This window comes from Bos indicus x Bos taurus, chromosome 16, assembly GCF_003369695.1.
Source record: "Bos indicus x Bos taurus breed Angus x Brahman F1 hybrid chromosome 16, Bos_hybrid_MaternalHap_v2.0, whole genome shotgun sequence".
In the NCBI taxonomy this organism is placed as follows: domain Eukaryota; kingdom Metazoa; phylum Chordata; class Mammalia; order Artiodactyla; family Bovidae; genus Bos; species Bos indicus x Bos taurus.
The window spans coordinates 10915684-10928433 of NC_040091.1; positions in this window are offsets into that span (position 1 = coordinate 10915684).

Here is a 12750-nt window from a genome sequence, read left to right on the forward strand (position 1 = left end):
CACAAGCTGGAATCAAGATTGCTGGGAGAAATATCAATAACCTCAGAGATGCAGATGACACCACCCTTATGGCAGAAAGTGAAGAGGAACTCAAAAGCCTCTTGATGAAAGTGAAAGTGGAGAGTGAAAAAGTTGTCTTAAAGCTCAACATTCAGAAAACGAAGATCATGGTATCTGGTCCCACCACTTCATGGGAAATAGATGGGGGAACAGTGGAAACAGTGGAAACAGTGTCAGACTTTATTTTTCTGGGCTCCAAAATCACTACAGATGGTGACTGCAGCCATGAAATTAAAAGACGCTTACTCCTTGGAAGGAAAGTTATGACCAACCTAGACAGCATATTGAAAAGTAGAGACATTCCTTTGCCAACATAGGTTTGTCTAGTCAAGGCTATGGTTTTTCCTGTGGTCATGTATGGATGTGAGAGTTGGACTGTGAAGAAGGCTGAGCGCCGAAGAACTGATGCTTTTGAACTGTGGTGTTGGAGAAGACTCTTGAGAGTCCCTTGGACTGCAAGGAGATCCAACCAGTCCATTCTGAAGGAGATCAGCCCTGGGATTTCTTTGGAAGGAATGATGCTGAAGCTGAAACTCCAGGACTTTGGCCACCTCATGCCAAGAGTTGACTCGTTGAAAAAGACTCTGATGCTGGGAGGGATTGGGGGCAGGAGGAGAAGGGGATGACAGAGGATGAGATGGCTGGATGGCATCACTGACTCGATGGACGTGAGTCTCAGTGAACAGGAATTGGTGATGGACAGGGAGGCCTGGCGTGCTGCGATTCATGGGGTCGCAAAGAGTCGGACACAACTGAGCGACTGATCTGATCTGATCTGATCACTGATCATTAGAAAATAAAAACCAAAACCACAGTGAGAAATCAACTTGCACCTAGGATTTTTATTATTATCAAAGAAGCCAAAAGATAAGAAGTGTTGGCAAGAATATAATTTATGGAAAAATTTCCTGCCATTATAATAAACTGTATGGAAGTTCTTCAAAAAATTAAAAATAGAACTACCATGTGATTCAGCAATTTCATTTCTGAGCAGTTATCCAAAGGATATTAAATCATAATCTCTAGATTCCAACACTCCCACATCCATTATAAAATATCTAGAGCCTCAAATATGTTACAATTCAGGATTGGGGCAAAGAATACCTTACAGGTGGTAATTTGTCATTTCTAGGACATTCCCATTAGGAGACATATACAATATTATGTGTTGTCAGTCTCATAACTGGTGATGCTACAACAAATCAACAAGCCAGATGGTTTTGACTTGATTCCTTTATCACAAATCACCCATTAACCATTCACCTGGTTGTAGGAATATTAAGTAAATGTATGAACTCCAATAGGGATGTTAAATTTGTAACTGTAAGAAAAGCTATCACTTCTTTTTCAAGTATTAGGTGAAATCATTCTGCAAAGAAAAAATTCTCCACTTTTCCTTGTGGACTGTTTGGTTATTCTATCTGATACAATGTATGCACAACTACTGCTTACCTTGGCCTTACTTAATAATCTGTACCCAAAACTGGGTAGGGATGCTAGGGATGCTACTTCTCTTATTTTGAAATTAGTTATTTTTATATTTTTAAACATATATATTACGAAGGACAAAAATAAATTATTATCTCCCATTAATTATTCAATAGGAAGAAATTCATTACAGAACATTCTGTGACAAAAAACTGGATTATTCCACATTACTATAAAAATGCATGACAATGTTCTTTTAACTCTCATGTTGGTACATCAAACTTCACTTGAAATGATTCATAAGTTAAAAACAAAATGTGAAGGGAGATGTGAATATAAAGACTAGCAAATTCATATACTATAGAAATGAAAATAGCAATTGAATTCATCATCCTAGTTGATATTTGGGAATCTAAAATTAAAGTTTTTAAACTATGGAACAAATTTTATTTCCTGCATCAGGCACATCATAGCTTTCCTGCACTTGGGAACACTAGGAAGCATTTCAACACTACATGTATAGACCATTATAAATAGCAAAGTCACCAACAAAGAGCACAAAATGCGAACCATAATAAAATGCGAACTATAACAAAATAAGGTGGATGAAACTGGAGCCTATTATACAGAGTGAAGTAAGCCAGAAAGAAAAACACCAATACAGTATACTAACACATATATATGGAATTTAGAAAGATGGTAACAATAACCCTGTATGCGAGACAGCAAAAGAGACACTGATGTATAGAACAATCTTTTGGACTCTGTGGGAGAGGGAGAGGGTGGGATGATTTGGGAGAATGGCATTGAAACATGCATAATGTCATATATGAAACGAGTCGCCAGTCCAGGTTCTATGCACAATACTGGATGCTTGGGGCTGGTGCACTGGGACGACCCAGAGGCAATGGTATAGGGAGGGAGGTGGGAGGAGGGTTCAGGATGGGGAACACATGTATACCTGTGGCGGATTCATTTTGATATATGGCAAAACCAATACAATATTGTAAAGTTAAAAAATAAAATAAAATTAAATTGAAAAAAATATGTGAACTATAACAGGTTGCAAAAAAGACCCTTATCTACAGTAAGAGAGCTGAGAGAAAGCAGAGCATCACCTGGTTTGACTCCAGCAGGGAACATGTGTCCAGGGACTCAAATTTATGACCACTCTGCATTTGCCCTCAAATGGCCACCAAAGCACTGTTTGGTGTTGAGGTTGAAAATATATTTTAATGAGTAGATGAATTCACAAAGATTCTGTGAATAATGAGAATCAATTCTTTTTGCTTCATTCTGCAACCAATATAACATATGCCTACAATATATACTTAAAACAATTTCTGAATAATAATACAAATATCACTAACAATATTAAGGTTATTAAAATCAGGATAGAATTTATTTGAGGTTCTTTTTGTGCCCAGGATATAAAACAGTGAGTACATACACAAAAAAGTCTTTTTTAAAGTCACTTGAAGTTCATCTTTTCTCTGGGTTATTATACCACTGATTTGACATATATTGAGATTCCTCTGCTTGTTTGCAGTTATGCAAGATTGATTTTTATTCATCCTTTGAGATAGCATTTTACCATTTTCATTTAAAATAGTTATATGGCTTCAAGGTACAATTCATTTTTTAATTTTATTATACTATAAGGTACATTTCATTTTCCACCCAATACCACACTTTCTTTTCTCCTTTAAAAAACTTTATTTCAGGCTTTTATTACCATTTTTTTCATTTCCAAATGTAAATATAAAATACATATGCACATATATATCAAATATGGTGGTGATGGTGCTTAGTAATGTCTGGCACTTTGTGATCCCATGGACTATAGCCCATCAGGTGCCTCTGTCCATGGAATTTTCCAGGCAAGAATACTGGAGTAGGTTGCCATTTCCTGACTCAGGGATTGAACCTGCATCTCTCACATGTCCTGGATCGGCAGGCAGATTCTTTACCACTGCATCACCTGGGAAACCCACATATCACATATATTCCACTATATAAACATAACACATACATGTATGTATATATTTGTGTGTATATAAATTTTTATTGTGTGTATATAAATTTCCTTTGCTCTATTGTCTGACACAAACATGTCACACTTAAAATATACCTGACAAACCGTTGTATCATATCACTGTATAAAAACATACAATCTTCATTATGTCTTTTTTTACAGCTGCATGGAGCTTGCCTTGATTATGAATCAAAGTGTGTTCATCAGTTAATTTTGAAAACCACAATGTTATGTACCTTACTTATTTCAGACCAAGCAGACCAGAGGCAGCTAACATTCCCATATGGTACTACACAACAAAATTAAACTTTCAGAGCACATTTGAGTTAACTACAGAGGATTTTGAAGGATATTTATAGAAGTCTCAAAAAAATAATTATATTGTCTTTATACAAACTAATTGTGTAATCAAAAAATAAAAGTTAATGGCAATGTATGTTAAAATCATTTACAATATTCAAATGAAAAAATTTTAAATTTTAATGAGGTACTTAACTATAATTAACATCAACTTTAACAGTTAAAATGATCATCTACAATTTTTATCATAATATTAAGTGATGCTGTCTAGAATTTCTGACAGCATCAATAAGATGCTTTATCACACAAATAGGTTAAGAGCAAACTGCAAGAGACATCTGACTGCTTTTTTTCCTTTTTAACCACTTAACAAATTCTGTTCTTGCAATTTAATACAATTTGAAGAGCTCAATCAATTTTTATTATATGTGTGTAATTATTCTTTTAGTGGCTCTTTTGTTTCTTGGATAAATGTTGAAAAATTTTGTAATGATGTTGGCAGATTTTAAATTGTATAGGACTTTTTTCATATTATACATGTCAAAATAATTATCAAGATTTTTCTCAAATATAGGCACAGTGTCTTCTCTAGACTTTTGAATATATACGTATGTGTGTGTGTGTATATAACACACATAGTCATATATGTTTTTATATATATGAAGTGAAGTGAAGTCGCTCAGTCGTGTCCGACTCTTTGTGACCCCATGGACTGTAGCCTACCAAGCTTCTCCATCCATGGAATTTTCCAGGCAAGGGTTCTGGAGTGGACTGCCATTTCCTTCTCCAGGGGTTCTTACCAACCCAGAGATCGAACCTGGGTCTCCTGCATTGCAGGCAGACGGTTTACTGTCTGAGCCACCAGGGAAGCCCCTATTTATATATATAAGTACCTATTATATATGTGTGTGTGTGTGTGTGTGGCACTATCAAGTTTATATACAGTCTGTGCCCTATGATATTTACAGTTTATTTATTAGGAACTGATCTTAATGATAACAAATGTTATAGAACATAACCAAAAAAGCAGTAGATTAAACTGCAATGCATATCAATGGGTGGGAATTGAAAAGAATTTTAAAATAAATTATACACCTGGAGAAAACTATAACATTAATATAAGAAGAAGTCAAGCTAGAACTGTGTCCAACACAAAATTTTATGAAGGAAAAATTATTTCACAGACTGTAAATGACTTTCCAAAAATGTACATCTGGATAACAACAAGTTGAAGACTGGAATCCAGGACAATGTTCCCTCTGTTCTCACATATTAATGCTACCCAGTGGATGCTTATGTGCCTGTATATCCAGTCCTCCTCTGCTGCACACATACAGAAACCTTTCTAGGAACTGTGTCTTCTTTTAACATCCTTATAAGGCAAGCTCTTTGACTCATTTTGCACAATTTAGAATGCACATTCTCTCAAATTTGATTAGTCCAGGATTTAAAGACAGTGTTCGCTTTGACAATCTGGAATTGGAACTATGAGATCCAAAGGCTTAATCCAATTTGCTGCTGCCAAGAAAAAGTAAACACGCTGGTACTGTAACCTAGATGGGAGTGGAGGGGAAGCTCTTTTGTCTTCTTTAGTTTTTGTTTTTTCCTAATTTTATTTTATTTTTAAACTTTACATAATTGTATTAGTTTTGCCAAATATCAAAATGAATCCGCCACAAGTATACATGTGTTCCCCATCCTGAACCCTCCTCCCTCCTCCCTCCCCATACCATCCCTCTGGGTCGTCCCAGTGCACTAGCCCCAAGCATCCAGTATCGTGCATCGAACCTGGACTGTTAAAAGTGAAGCAGATACATAAAAAGAAATAGAGAAAAGACAAGAATAGTATCTTGGTTGCATACCATTCCTTAATTGATTTCTTTGCCCACACTTAAGGATTAACTTTTTGCTTTCTCAGTGTAGCTCTAGGGTGGTCTTTGTGGTTTATAAAAAGAGTCATCACAACTTTACTGTAAGGCATAATATCATTCAACATCTTCTTTAAGAAGAAATCTGAAGGTATTTTTTTTGTTGTTAATTTTTAATTGACATATACCTAGCTTACAATACTATATTAATTCCAGGTGTACAATATACTGATTTGATATTCTTATAGGTTATATATACTCCATTTAAAGTTACTACAAAGTGATGACTATATTTTCCTGTGCTGTACAATATATTGTTGTTGCTTACAAATTTTATATATAGTAGCCTGTGTCTCTTAATGAACCAATATTAAATGTAAAAGTACATAATTTGACAGAAAATTCAGAAGTGTTAGATACTAGAAGACAATTAAAAAAGAAAAAGAATAATAAAATGGGAACCAATATGACATACTCAAAAAAGGGTAAGTAAACCAGTTTTTCAAAATAGGAATTCAAGTAAAAAGTATTAAAGAATAACTCAAGCCCATCAAAAATGAAAATCCTGAGTAATGACAAAAGAATGGCCCATCTCCACATAACCACATCTGAAACATATACTACATAACCAAATCTGAAATATATACTACAGTATATTTTTAAAATATATATAGTATGGTATATATATTTTTTAAAAATATTTTTCTGTACAGATTAATATATAGGCTATGATATAGGAAGTATTAATTGATACATGTTGGGCTAAAATTGACAATTAGTTTAAATAAAAAACATACAAAAATAACATCAAGTTCAGTGGTAGATGGACCTCAAAACTGAATCATTCAGAGGTCCTGCAGTCTATAATATTGACTTAATTTTTATGGGATAGAAAGACTGTAGTAGTTGCTGAAACAGATACGATTGCTAGAATTTAAGCACAATGGCCCTTAGAGGGAGGAGAGTGTGTCATTTCCTGTGTGTCTCCCTTGGGAGTAAGGAAACGCTCCAGGAACGCCCCAGGTTTTCTCCAGATGCATTATTCAGACTTAAGCCACATCGTTGGCCCTTAATCAGCAGGTAGGAAAGGCAATGGAATCATCATGATTGGCCAATGATCTAACATACAGTAGACGCACGGGTGGTATTGCAAAGTCACACACATGCATGCACACAGACACACATACACACACATCTACACACTTGAATCAAAGTGCTCAATACTGACTTTTAATGTATTATGCCAGATGTTTCCCTTGTCAATATTTTCAAAATCTTGTTGCTAATGGCTATTTAACATTTCAATAGGTATATATAAGGCAATTAACCACTGTTAAACCTGGCTATAGTTTATAATATTTTACAATTATAAATAAGGAATAGAAATGTGCTTTTTCTTCCTATGTTAATAGTTTATCATGATCTTAAAAATGGAAATATGAATAGTTTTAAAATTTCACCAAATTTTACTCTAAAAAGACTCTTCCTTTTTATATTCCTATAGGTAATAAATGAGAAATCATAACTATAGTATTCCCAGAGGTAAGCCAAAAATAGCTTTTAAATGCTTCTATTAATTTTATATATAATATTATTTTTATACTCTGTTATTAAGTTGGACTTTTTGTTTCTAGTCCTATACATTTATGTTAAATACTGTGTATTTCTTTCACCAATTTTTATAAAGTAAGCATTATAAAATTTTTTATATATTTTTAAATTTCCTTAGTATTTTTAAAGATATTTGTTTTATATCACAATTACTAAAATATTTTTTTCAAAGAGACTATATTTCCAATACCACTTGTTGAATTTTAGGAGCATACTGGAAGTAACACATCCTTTATCCAATCAATGTATTAATACTCTAGGATGTATTCTACAGTCTACAATACAATAGAGTCTATGTCTTCTAGGGTCAGCTAGGTGTTCTAGAATGAATCAGAATATATTACAATGTTGTTTACCCTGATTAACTTCTCTGACAATTCAGTTTTTCATGATGAAAATCTAATATATTGATTTTCATGATGAAAATCTAATATATTGGGGTATCCTGTAGAATAAATATCTCTATCAACTAGGTAGAAATACAATAAGTCATGGTTAGACATGAATTTTCATGTTACTTCATTTCCCAATGAGCACAAAAATCATGAACTGGTTGTAAAACTATACTTATTGATCTTTAAGGAGTAATTCTTAAATAGAAAAAAGAATTGTTAAAGATCTTTAGCTAAAATATTTCCTTTATGGACCTTTGCTGGGCTCTTTATATGTACTAAACAATTCTCAAAACAACCCGATGCCATACTGTTCTTATTATTCTCATTTTACAAAAGAAAAAGTTGTTTAAGAGGCTTGGAAAATTATAAAAGCTTATTGTCAAGAGGGTCCAAAATTCATGCTGAGGAAGCTTGGAGCATATGCTTGTTCATAGTCAGCCAGTTATGCTGCCTGTAATAATCCTCCAGGGTTAGAGATATCTGTGATTGGGGAGTGAGAATGTTACAGGGACCACAGCTGTCCAAGACCTTGGGATCCCAGTAGAACTGGGGGGCAGTGAGATAATCTCTTCCTCGGGTCACCTTGTTCTTGTTCAGAATTGGGAGTTACATGTCAGTCTCACCCTTGGCTGACTCCACTTTCTAATCCTGCTTATGGGGCACTGAGAGTATGAAATAAAGAAGTATGGCAGGGGTGAAGGGCTAATGCAGATTTATTCCTGGAATAGATTATTGCAGTTTCTTTAATTGGCTAAACAGCTAACCTACAGGAAGGAATATTTATTGCTCAGCAATAAGATGATAAAAACTAGCAAGAAAACCTTCAAGTTTCTTTACTTGCGCCCTCCACACCAATGTCAGGCATCACTGTCCTCAAGTATATTTTGTTATCAAAAGGCAGTAGAAACACAAATTTATGCCTAACCACCCACTGTCTTGTACCTTCTTGTGATGTGTTCTGAATTGTATCACATAGATCTATTACCTGCTCAAAATTTGTCAAAACCAATAAATATTCAGGGCTTCCCTGGTGGCTCAGATGGTAAAGAATCTGCCTGCAATGCAGAAGACCTGGGTTACATCCCTGGGTCAGAAAGGTGCGCTGGAGAAGGGAATGGCAACCAATTTCAGTATTCTTGCCTGGGAAATCCCATGGACAGAGGAGCCTGGTGGACTACAGTCCACGGGGTCCCTAAGAGTTGGAGATGACTGAGTGATTAAACACTTTCTCAATAAATACTCAGCAAGTTGTAACCATGAAACTTAGTCATTATCTGAATATTCTTTTTGGTTCAAAATTCATAACTTCCCTCCCAGCCCACTATACCTAACTTTACTTTTACTGGCATGTTCCCTCTTCTATTATATTCAACTCCCATGGTGTGCCTCCCATGGAATGTCTAGTGTTTTCCCCTAAACACCCAGACCTGTTTGTTTATTATAATATCTTCACCAAGAGAACTAGGCTAAGGTCTCTGATCCCTTGTAAACTATCTTTTTCACTTTATATGCTTAGCGCATTGCATCATTTTCAAAGAATATAAATCCAATTATAATTTCCAGTTACAAGTTTCAGAAAATCCAAATCAAATACCCTTAAACTACAACTATGATTTATAGGAATTGAATAATTCTGAAGAATAAATCACTGGTGTTATTTATAGGCACAGTTAGATAAATTGGGCATGACATCACCTGATCTCAGGTTCCATTTTTTTATCTTCCTCCTCAGAATGGCTACCTTTGTTTTTCTTTCAGTCTCTAAGTCGTGTTCAATTCTTTGTGCCCCCACGGACTGCAGCACACCAGGCTTCCCTGTCCTTCACTATCTCCCAAAGTTTGCTCAAACTCATGTCCATTGAGTCGGTGATGCCATCCAACCATCTCATCCTCTGTCGCCCCCTTCTCCTCCTGTCCTCAACATTTCCCAGCATCAGGATTTATTCCAGTGAATAGGCTCTTTTCATCAATTGGTCAAAGTATCAAAGCATCAGCATCAGTCCTTCTAATGAATATTCAGGGCTGATTTCATTTAGAATTAATGAGTTATATCCAAGTTAAATATCTTGGTAAGGCAAACTTTTGAGATTCATCCTGATTAGATATAGTTAGGTCACTTCTAACATAGCGATCAAGAGGAAGAAATATGCGGTGTCACACATTTCATCTTAATCTAAGATTTTGCTGTCAACCGTCCAAGTAATCGATGAATTCTCCACAAAAGTAGTTGAAAACAAACAAGCAAAGAAACAAAACCTGAAAAACAATGGGAAGGGAAAAGAAGATATTTAAGCTCTGTACACAGAGGATTTGCTACTCATATACTAAGATGTTCCCAGGCTTGAAGCGAGATGACTTTGGCATGACCATTTCAAATACATTTAATGACAAGTAAGTAGCATACTTGTCATTAAAAATGTGAACGGTGACAGATGAAAGATTATAGAAGCTTATAAAAATTACATTATCTAAGCTTTTACTAAAAATGTTTAAAAAATAATCATAAAACACTACAACATGTCACAATTAAACATGTGTCACAATTTTGTACTTACAATGCACTAAAATATGTTAACTATCTACATGATTCTGAGTTTGTCATAGTAACAGATCTTTGACAGATTTTGATTTTAGCTTCTCCAACTTATATTTGCTCTCTCAAGAGTTTCATCATTGAATTAACTGAATCACTGACATGGTAGTAAATATTAAATGTATTTGAAATAAATTTATAAGTACAAAGGACAGTACGGAACTATTACAATAAACTATATGCTAATAAAATAGACAACCTAGAAGAAATGAATGAATTCTTAGAAATGTACACTCTCCTAAGACTGAACCTGAAAGAAACAGAAAATATGTGCCAGTTACAAGTACTGAAATTGAATCTAATTTAAATATTCCCAGCCACAAAGTCCAGGACCAGATGGCTTCACAGGCAAGTTCTACCAAACAATTAGAGAAGAGTTAACACCTATTCTTCTGAAACTTTCAAAAAATGCAGAAGAAGGAACACTTCTGAACTCATTCTATGATGTCAACATGACCTTGATACCAAAACCAGATAAGATACTTCAAGAAAATTACAGAGCAATATCACTGATGAACATACACATAAAAATCCTCAACAAAATAATAGCAAACTGAGTCCAACAATACATTAAAAGAATCATATCCCATAACCAAGTGGAATTTATCCCAAGGATGCAACAATTTTTTAATATCTACAAATCTATCAGTGTGATATACCATATTGACATATTGAAGAATAAAATCCACATGATCAAAAGATGTCAACATCTCTAATTATCAGAGAAATGCAAAACAAAACTACAGTGAAGTATCACCTCACACCTGTCACAATGACCATCATCAAAATGTCTACAAACAATAAATTCTGGAAGAGTGGGTGGAGTAAAAGGAACCTTCCTACACTGGTGGAAACATAAATTGGTAGGTCCTCTAGGGAGAACAATATGGAGGTTCCATAAAGAGCTAAAAGTAGAGTAACCACACAATCAAGAAATTTCACTCCTCAGTGTATATCTAGAGAAAACTCTGATTCAAAAAGATACATGCACCCCAATGTTCACTGTATCACTATTTATAATCGCGAAGACATGGAAGTGAATGGACTCATTTGTTCATTATATAATCTAACAAATGTTAATGATACATTAAAATCTACTATTTTTTATTTTTATCTGGTTGCTCTATTGAATATTTACAATGTGCAGCACTGTTTATTTAGAATTATAATGAACTGATATTAAGAATTCTGAGAAACAATTGTGAATTAAACAGGATAAAATGTATTTCTTCCTCATATAAAAATGTCTACAGATTGGAGTTTAGGTGTGATGCAGTAGATCAATGGTTTTATCAAGAACAATGCTTCTACCTTTCTCCTCTGACTCAAAGTTCTATTCTCATGGCCCAGAATAAGTTGATGAAGCTCTATCTACACATCTGTACTCCAGGTATCAGGTATCAGTGTAAGGGTAAATGTGACCTTCCCAGCTGTCTGTACCTACACCCACCTCTTATGGAATCATCCACAAACTTTCCAATAGGTTTAGCTTTTATTCCATGTGTTAGGTCATAGTCACATTACCCAACCAACTCTCAATGATTTCCAAAATGTGTCTTTTACCTGTATATATTGGATTCCAATAGAAAGGTTATTAGTAAGAAAAAAGGGAAGAGTCGTAGGGCAGAAAATAAGTTGCCTCTTCCAAAAAATGTTTCTGTTATTTTTGTATCACTTCTTAGTATTTAATCTGAACACGTATTGACTTCTTTGCTCTTCTTTTCTAATATTCTTACATAACTTTGTAATTCTAATAGATTACAAAGATGGCAATAAGGATTATTAAAAATAATGATGGTGTTTTTTAGTAGATGATTCTGCCAGATTGTGATAAGCACTACTGATATGTTTAAATTGCCTGGGACTTTTAATGAGATCAACCAGACAACCTAACAGTTTTCACTTTATATTTGACGATATGTAATTTGCCACTTAAATATTTTGAACTATTAGTTTTTAAATGTAACTGTCCATTTTACAACTAAAATTTTCTCTATACCTTCCATTTAACTTTGTATAAAACTAACTTTCAATGATAAACATTTAATTTGAACTTTTCTAGTCAATATTATATCATCCTTTTGTTTTTACTTATTGTCTAGTATAAATCTTTTGTAAGTTGAAAAGTCTGTGCATTCAGCAAGTATTTACTGAGGGCTTACTATTTGCCTGGCACTGTACCTGATGATCCAATTAAAAATAACTTTTAATTCACTCTGAGTTGAAAATGTTTATGCATATTTTTATAACGTGCATGATTTTAACATCTTGTTTTGTGCATTTAGTTTGATTTGAACTCTTTATTCTATGACATGTGTTCTTTACTCTCTGCTGATTTGGAATGCATGCCACTCAATTTGTAATTACACTGACAATTATTATTAAACTAATAAAAACATTGAGGGCTTCCCTGACGCTCAGTGGTAGAAGAATCCATCTGCAGTGTAGAAGACAAGCGTT